The sequence below is a fragment of the Nymphaea colorata genome, chromosome 12 (genome assembly GCF_008831285.2).
Source record: "Nymphaea colorata isolate Beijing-Zhang1983 chromosome 12, ASM883128v2, whole genome shotgun sequence".
Lineage (NCBI taxonomy): Eukaryota > Viridiplantae > Streptophyta > Magnoliopsida > Nymphaeales > Nymphaeaceae > Nymphaea > Nymphaea colorata.
The window spans coordinates 12193788-12202815 of record NC_045149.1 but is presented as its reverse complement, the minus strand read 5'-3'; positions in this window follow the sequence as shown (position 1 = coordinate 12202815).

The window sequence follows — 9028 nt, the reverse complement described above, 5'->3', positions numbered from 1 at the left end:
ATCTGATCACTATGAAAGCCCCGCATGAAGGTACTCTTACGAGTTCTTAAGATTAAGCCGGCGTCGTTTTACATATGACCGATGACAACTTCTAGCTAAGAGAAGATGTAAAAAGTAAAACATAGTCATTTTTGTTACCCAATGTGGTCCAAAGTTGAGGATGAGAAAGAGGAGAGGGTGAGACAAAGGGAGGAAAAGGAATAAACACGAAACGTCTACTCCTTTCTGCTATTTATACCCTTTCCACCCACCCGACTTTGTCTTTATGAAAGAGCACGAGACTTGCTACCATATAAATCATATCAGGGTTGCTCTGGTTTCCTCAGTCACTTGACTGGTCCCGCTCGTTCTTGAAACACAGAAAGGTGCACTTTTCGTTGCCATGTCTGTTGACATTTTTTTTTTGTTTTCTATGTAAAATTATTTTAAATTGCAGCCCACTTCGTCGCATGAACTCTTTTCTTCCTTTTTCCTTCGTGAGTTACTGATAGGTTGATTAATACTTTTATGGATTTTTCATTCTGAACTTCCAAATTTTTTTGTAATTTGCTACCTTTAGCGATCATCATATTCATCGTCTGTATCCTGTTTGATTTTTGTTATTTTGAAACTGATGAGAAATTCCAGTGCCAGTATAATCTTGCCAAATGAAAATCTATTTATGCTGAATTTGTGTTGCTTTCTTATTATTAATTTCTTTCTTTTCTTCTTTGACTATTATGGCAAATTGCGAGTTGAATTGAGTTGTTCTCATGCTTTTTGTTGGTATGTTTCTCATTATTTTAGCAGATACATGTGATGGAGAAGCTTTCTACAATAATTTATTTGCAATCTTGTTGAGTAGAAGAGTGGATTAGCTTGTTCTTTTTAATTTGATCAGGTCAAACTAGTTGGTATGCTTCATTGAGCAGACCCCAATGAAGCAGATGAATCAATACATTTTAGCCAATCCACTACGAGTGCAACAGGTCAGATGTTTGATTGTAGCATGACAAATAAAAAAAATAAAAAGGTTACATGCTTTTAACTAGAAAAATGTGTAGCTCAAAATCTAATGGCATCCTTAGTTACTTACAATTAGAAACTGGCGTTTTCCTACATATTATAGTTGACGCCTATAATCACCCCAAATTTTTTCAAAAGACTATACACTTTTATCAAAACACAAAATGTCAATTTCGGATCACAAATTAGATCCAAAGCCTAAGTTCAAATCCAAATCAAGCATTTCAGACTCATTTGCTCCTCCTTTTGACAAAAAAATTCCTTTTAGAGAGTGATTTTAGTCTTTTTGGTGGACAAAACTAATTTGCCCCTCATTTTAACAAAAAACCTTCTTTTAGAGGGCGATTTTAGTCGTTTGGTGGGCAAGACACATTTGTTCATCCTTTTGACAAAAAACCTCCTTTTAGAATGTAATTTTAGTCTTTTTTGGTGAGCAAGACCCATTTGTCCCTCTTTTTGACAAAAAAACTCCATTGCGATTTTAATCTTTTTGGGTGGACAAATGACCAACTCATTTTGAAAAAAAAAAATTATAAGCCTAATGGCCAATCATACCATTTTCAAACCATTTCTTTTTCAAAATAATTCAAAATTATGTGAAAATTCAGATGAAAATGAGGTGAAATTCAAAAAAATTCAAATTCAGGGTTTTGGCTCCAAAATCCTCTATAAATACTCTTCACTTCCCCTCCTCTTGGGCAAGAGTGGCTCTTGGGAGAAACCCTAGAGTATTCTCACTTGAAGACTTAGGGTTTCTCTTGAGCTCTCTTTCTCTATCTTCCTCTTTCCATTTCTCTCCAACTTGGAGCTAGCTACAACTCTTCAAGAGAACACCAAAGACCCCTTGGAGGACTCATCTTCATCATCTCGGAGCTTCATTCAAGGTGAGTTCGAGTTTATTTCAAGGATGATTATTTATTTTCTCTAAGTCATTTTCTCATTTAGAGGTATGTAATCATCATCACTCTCTTTTTTTTTCTTCTCTTCTTCCTCTCCTCATGGCCAAAAGAGATAGCTCTCAACTCTATTTTAGAGTCAAGAGACTATGCTCAAGTGCACCAAGAGCATGGAAAATGATATGATCATTCATTTTATGATTAGCTCATTTTTTTTCTCTTATTGAATGTAGCATTTTCCTTTTCTTTTCTCTCTTCTTCATCTCCCCATAGCTAAAGGAGATAGTATTCAATCTCTATTATAGGGACAAGAGACTATGCTCGAGTGCACCGACAGCATGAAAGGATGAGATGATATTTTATTTTATGATACTCTTTCAAATATTCTTGATGTTGTTATTTTTCTTCATTGTTATTGCTATTTCTATTTCTTGAATATATTTTTGTTGTCTTTCTCATTTCATTTTCTCCTTCTATTCTTCATCTCTTCATGGCCAAATGAGATGACACTCAATCTCTATTATAGAGACAAGAGGTTATGCTCAAGTGCACCGAGAGCATGGAAAATGGGAAGGAATATCATTTCATAGTTTTTCACTCTATCTCTCTCTATTTCTCTCTATATCTTTCTCTCTCAACCTTTCTCTCTCTTTACGTTTCTCTCTCTCTCTCTATGTCTTTCCCTCTCTATCGTGCTCTCTCTCTCTTCCCTTTCCGTCATGCTCTCCCTCTCTCTTTTTCCTTCCTTGAATGTTGTCGATATATTATTCATGCATGATATTATAATCTTCTATTTAGATGCCAATGAACGGTGAGAATAAGAGTATGGCTTGGAGCTCTTTATTTTCATATTAATTTTTGAGGTTGAGGCTTGTCCAACCTGGGGAAACCATCACGAAAATGTACATGTTAAAATACATTTGCATGTCATTTTACGCTAGTTTTTTTCCTAATCACCCCATTAGAAACCCTAAAAAGTGCCTCGATGTATTGCTAGATTTTCTTCCATACCCAACGGTGGAAGAAACATATTCCCTTGTAACCAAACCATAAATATTATATGTTTTTATATAAATCATATTTTCCAAAACATTTTCAAAAGAAATCTCTATAATGCGGCCTTGGAGACTTAGCTTAGGCTCTTGCATGAGTCCAAGCTCCCTTTCAGCGTATGACAAAATTTAAAGTCAGCTATTTTCAAATCATTCCTTGATTTTCATATTTATGAAAATATATGTGTATATACATGTTATATACGTATGCATGCACATGAATATCTTTATTTGTTGTTTCTCTTTCTATGATTTAACATACTTTTATAAACTCTCGTATATGTATATATAAATATATATATGTACGTGTATTCCATTTTAAAATCTCTCTTTCTCTTTCTAAAATGATATTCTCTTCTCTACTTGATATAAACATCATTTTCATAAGCTTTCATATATGCATACAAATACATATCTTTCTTTTCAAAACATGTGATTTTATGATTTTCAAGATTTTTTCTTTCTCTATATCCCTCTTGGGATGTAGTCCTTCATCTTTTCCGTTCTTTCAATATCTTACCATTTAAGATTTTAATTCTTCATTTGTTGACTTCATCAATGCCACAAACCAAGTAATGACCTAATATTGGATTCATACTTGATGGTCTACAACCCCAATCCATTTTCAAAAACTTATCATTCATATATATAATATTTACAAAAACAAAAATCTTAGATGTATGTTATGGTAGAAATGCATCTAGATGAATGTTATGGTATGAATAAATGTTTTTCCCTTTCAATCATATAGGATCAATGCATCCATTCATTTTCACTCACTTAATGTCACATATGATCACAAGCACATATCTAAAAGAACTTAAGCAAGATGAGATGAAGCTCTAACTAGGTGGTAACCGAATTAGAACAAAATCTCAAACCTACTTAATGTCTTAAGAGAACACTAAAATTATTTCAAAATGACTTTTCAAGATTTCTAATGATATTCACAAGGATTTCTTTCTAGTTTTCCCAAAACATTTCACATTCTCAAGCAACTCTTCAAGAACCTTTTTAAAAGTTTGAAACATCAAACTTTCAATATTTTTCTACACCGCATATAGAATCAAAGATATGTTCAAGTTAAAACGAAATGCATCAATAATAAACATAGCCCTTGGATTGATTACCCCCGGTAAAGGCGCCGGGAACGGTCAATCCTCGTACTGATGGACGAGTCCATTTCTTTCCTATTTCAAAATAAAACCTCATTTTTTTAGAGCACTTCAAAACCAATGAAAATTTTGGAATGCAAACAACGCCTTCAGAAGGTTTTTACACCAATATTTCTTGTATGGATTCTACCAAGAACTAGACAGAAGACCATTTAGGCGTTCCTCAACAAAAAGAATATAAAGCACAATGGGTGGCGAGTCATCTGTGTCGCAGTCCCCCCTCATCCCCACCAAAGACTTTAGAGGCATCACAATAATACATCTGTGTCGTTGTCCCCCTTCCCCTTCTCTTTGCTGGCCATTTTTTTCTCCTCTTTTTTGCTGCTATTGCTTTTGTTCCTCCTCCTCCTACTCTATCACTTTTCCATTTCATTCTCAGAAGTTTTGACTGGCATATGATATAAAGGAGGAAGACTTCCCCCAATCCATTGGAACCTTGATCATCAATTATAATGATACTAACAACAGATATGAATTTGGGTGAAGGTTCTGTGTTTTGCTATAAACAGTATATCTTGGTAATAAACAACAATGGTTCTCATGAGATCTCTGAGTATTAGGACTTGGATTTCCCAGCCTGATGGGGAAATCCAAGTCCTAATACTCATAGAGGCATTTAACTTGTCAGTTAGCAACAATGTGAGAATTTTTAAATAGCATAGAGGAATTCCAAGAAAAGCACTAAAAACGTAATTACCATAGAATGAAATTATGTTTACCTATATTTTGTTTGATTGATCTAAATTTTTATTATATTTATTACTATAGAATGAAATGTAGAGTGTAAGTGTAGTTTCTCTTTTATTTAATCAGGAAATCAAATTAAAAATATTTTTATTTGAATGATGAGGATCTTGGTCAGAAAATCGATAGATAGGTTAGGTCTCTTCGACTTCAAAGAGTCCACCTTGATCGACACTCCCAAAACCGACTGCAGGCCGCCATGATAGGAGAGCTCGAAAAGAGGCTAGCGGCTGCGATCAGTGAGCTTGAGCAACTAGAGTGGATCTCCATATCACTAGAGGAAAGAGTTTGAATGTTAAGGGCATTATTGTAAAGTATTATAAATTCTATCATTTCCTTTCCTTTATGTAGTACAAACAAACATGATTTGAGCATTTCCTTCCTTTCTATCCAAACATGCATTATAATCACATCTTTCCTTTTCTTTCCTTTCATTTTCATTCCATTCCTTTTCCATTCTCTTTCCCTCCCTTTCCTTTCCTTTCCATTCCTCCCTTTTCTTCCCTTTCCCTCCATCCAAACAAGCGTTAAAGGGAGAGTGAAGATGAATTACCAGATGAAGAGAAGAGAAAAAAAGAGGTGGGACCTAAGTGTTTGCATCTAAAACTTGTTTTGGTTTTGAAAAATAATTATCTTGATTATTCACAAGAGATGAATCTCAAATGGGTACGTATCACTCATTGGAGGGGAAGAATTTTGTGATTGTGTAAAATGAATTTGAAACCTGCCTCCATTTTTCAAATTTGAAGATGTACCCACCTGTCAATACAAGGTTGGGTCGTCTCCAATGCCTTTATCAAAGGCAACTGAAGAGTTTTTTTTTTTTCGATCCATGCTTCCAATTCCTATTATCCTGATTCCTAAATCCATGCAAGGTTTTTGTTAGAGTTGAAGTGTGGATTTTGTTGGGAGGTATGAAGAAGACAATTGCTGACATTTCTTAATATGAAAAGTGGATGAGAAAAGTTTGGAAGCTGGAGACTTTTGAAAAGGGCTCGTAAAATGGTTTTGAGTCTTCATGACATACATGGGAAAAACATCATGATCAACATATTTGATGACGATAGGACAACTAAATAACTTGATTTAAAAATCTGATAGTGATATGACTATAAAACAAATAAATAACTCGCGAAAAACAAATGTACTTCATAAACTTGCAATCTACGGAAAAACCCCCCTCATTAGGCCACGTTTTGCGTTGTTGTTTTCTTTCTCTCACCAATGGCATGCATCTACATCAATAGAGGAGCGGTGACGTATTCCCACATTCAAACCTGCACCACACATGACAATTTAAGAAGTAACACATATATTAGATTTAAAACAAATTAGTGTATATGGCAATTTACTTGCACAATTGGCTAGAGACCACCTAAAACTTTTGTTGCTTTGCTCCCTACATATTTAGTTGTATACATGAGGCAATACAACCACATCTTATGCATAATTGCCAACTGCTTCAAGGTCTTATATGATTTACGTGATTTGTGCATATATAGCTAAAAATGTCACTAAACATTAAATGGTTAGAAAAAAAAAGATGGAGCAACTCAACTCATTATTGAACATTTTACATGTGCTTATTGCAGAGATTTCACCGAAAACATTGACCTTCGCTCACTAGTGGTAAATCTTCTACTATCGAAAAATAGATGACTTCTTCTGATGACAAACATTCTTCGGCCATGGATGATGGCAAAATGTCACCTCTTCTGGCTGCATCTTAGCATCTGGTTGTATGTCTTGCTTAGAGGATGACAACTTCCTACTTGTTGCTGATACAAAGCATCTCTACTCTTCTAGATGTCTATCATCTACAACATTTTTCAAATGTGCCACCATTGGTTGGTGGCATGAAACTTGCTAGCTATCATCGGTGGGTTTTGATTCTTTTGCAGAGAGTGCAGTAGTGAATTAATAACTACCAGTAACATGGAGCCCTTTTCTTATCTACCTGCTTTTGATCCATATCAACAAGATTTAACATGCACCTCTACTCCTCTAATTGTTATTGAGCTTCATCAACAAGGTTTCTTAGAGACCACTTCTCAGTCTCATCAATCAGATTTGTGGTAGACATCCTTTTGTTTGGTTAACTTGAACAATGATAGTTCCGAAAATATTTCATCGTTTATGATCACTACACCATCCACCTCATTGGTTGGGGACTCTGAAACTGCAGACCATAGTTGGTTTTCCTTAGCTTGAGATGATGGGGATGACTCAGTCGCCAAAAACGGACCCATCATATCCAAACGTGACTGATAGTGCTTACCAAACACAATAGTTCTTTTTGTAATATTGTCAAACATGAAACTATTGTTCTCATCAACAATGCCATATATATCTTTCAACTTTTCTGGTTTCTTGACTGGTTCTCGTTTTGGAAGAATTTTCTTTGTTTTATTTGACTAAAGATGCTCCATCATCTCCTTTACTCTTCTTAAACAAACAACCTCAAATATCAACATTATACATGAGCAAACACAAGGACAACTCACCTAAGTTACTTACAGAAGTGTCTTCATTGCATTCACTGAAAATTTTTCACTATGTATAAGGCTGGACATTAGGCCGGCCCAAGGCTCCACAAAGTCAGGCTAGGGCTGGCCCAAAGTCTTTGTTAGCAGCCCGATTGACAACTTTGTACCCATCGGGTATCCGGTTCGATGTCCACCTATATTTGAAACCTTTAATATTTCATATTTTATTATCTCAAAAACCCTAGCATGCCAAGAGTTGCTAAGGGAGTCATTGGTGGCACATGAATAGTTTATAAGAGTGTCATTAGCAACACATGAAGAGTTTCTAAGGGAGTCATCAGAGATGCACCAAAAGTTTCTAAGTAAGACAATTGTTAGTGTCATATGTTGTGTGTGTGTGTGTGTGTGTGTTGAGTTGGGCACCCAATACCTTACTCGAGCCAACCCAGCCTGGTTAATTTTTAAAATCAGGTCGGCCCAAGTGTCAAATAACTAACCCAAGCTTGACCTGTCACGTGCCGGGTACTCAACTACCTAGTTGCCCACCCCATTTGATGCACATGGATTTTACTGTGCATCATATGAAATTTGTCATTTTTTTATGTCGATTCCATGTGTAATCAAACACATGGAAAATTCCCATGCGTTTTTTGATGGATCAGGGTGATTTTACTATGAAAAAAACTTAGACCCTGGGGGTTTGACTTTTTTTCATGGATTTTATTTTTGCTTGTAGGGCTTCCTCTTTCTCCTCGTCTATCTTCTTCATTCTCACAAAAGTGCACGGCGCAGCAGATGTGCATTCTATGACCATTTCTCTCTCTCACCATATTTATTCAGTCATTGTCCCTCTCCCTCTGTATGTTAGTGCACACCACGAAGCACCATTGTGCCTTCTCTTTTTCACTCATTCTCCCCTCATCGTCCATTTTTCATGTTTTCTTTACCTCTATAACTTCTCCTCCCCTCATCATCCATTTTTCTTCGTATGTAGGTACATCTAAGAAGCATGTTGTTCGTGAGACCAGAGGATCCTAATATTGATTGGCATTGGTAAAACCCTAACCAACTATGACTGAACTTTCTTCCTAGGCCCTCTATATCTTTGTCATCGCATTATTTGTTCTTATAGGGTGGTTAGAGGATCGTCAATTGCCCTTATGTTGATAATCTTCACCTACAACAAAGGTAACACCCTAACTGCTCAACCTTTGCAATCATATGTTTATTGTCAATGTTCATGTCATTTGCTTCTATTCATGTTGTTTCCATTTGTGTTCTCAAATATTGTTAAGATGGAAGTGATTATTGGTTTTCACTATACAGTCGATTTGCAACAATTCTTCCTAGGCACTCAGTACGCATAATATCTTGCTAGAGATACATCAGGGCACTACAAACTTTTTTTCTATCACTGCTTGTAAATCTGACCACTTGTTTGGCATTATGTCCTACGAAACTGATTGCCCCTTTTTAGTTTTAATGAGAGGCTGGTGCTAATGAACTGACATTCTAATGAGTGAGAACAACCATAATAAGTTGTGCCCTTTTTCCCTCCTTGCTTCTCAAACTGGGTTTTTATTTTTGCCCTCTTTATTCAAGTGTGTGTTTATGATTAAGAAGCATTGTCAACTGACATTTTCTTTGGTATTTTATGGGTCTGTGTGCCT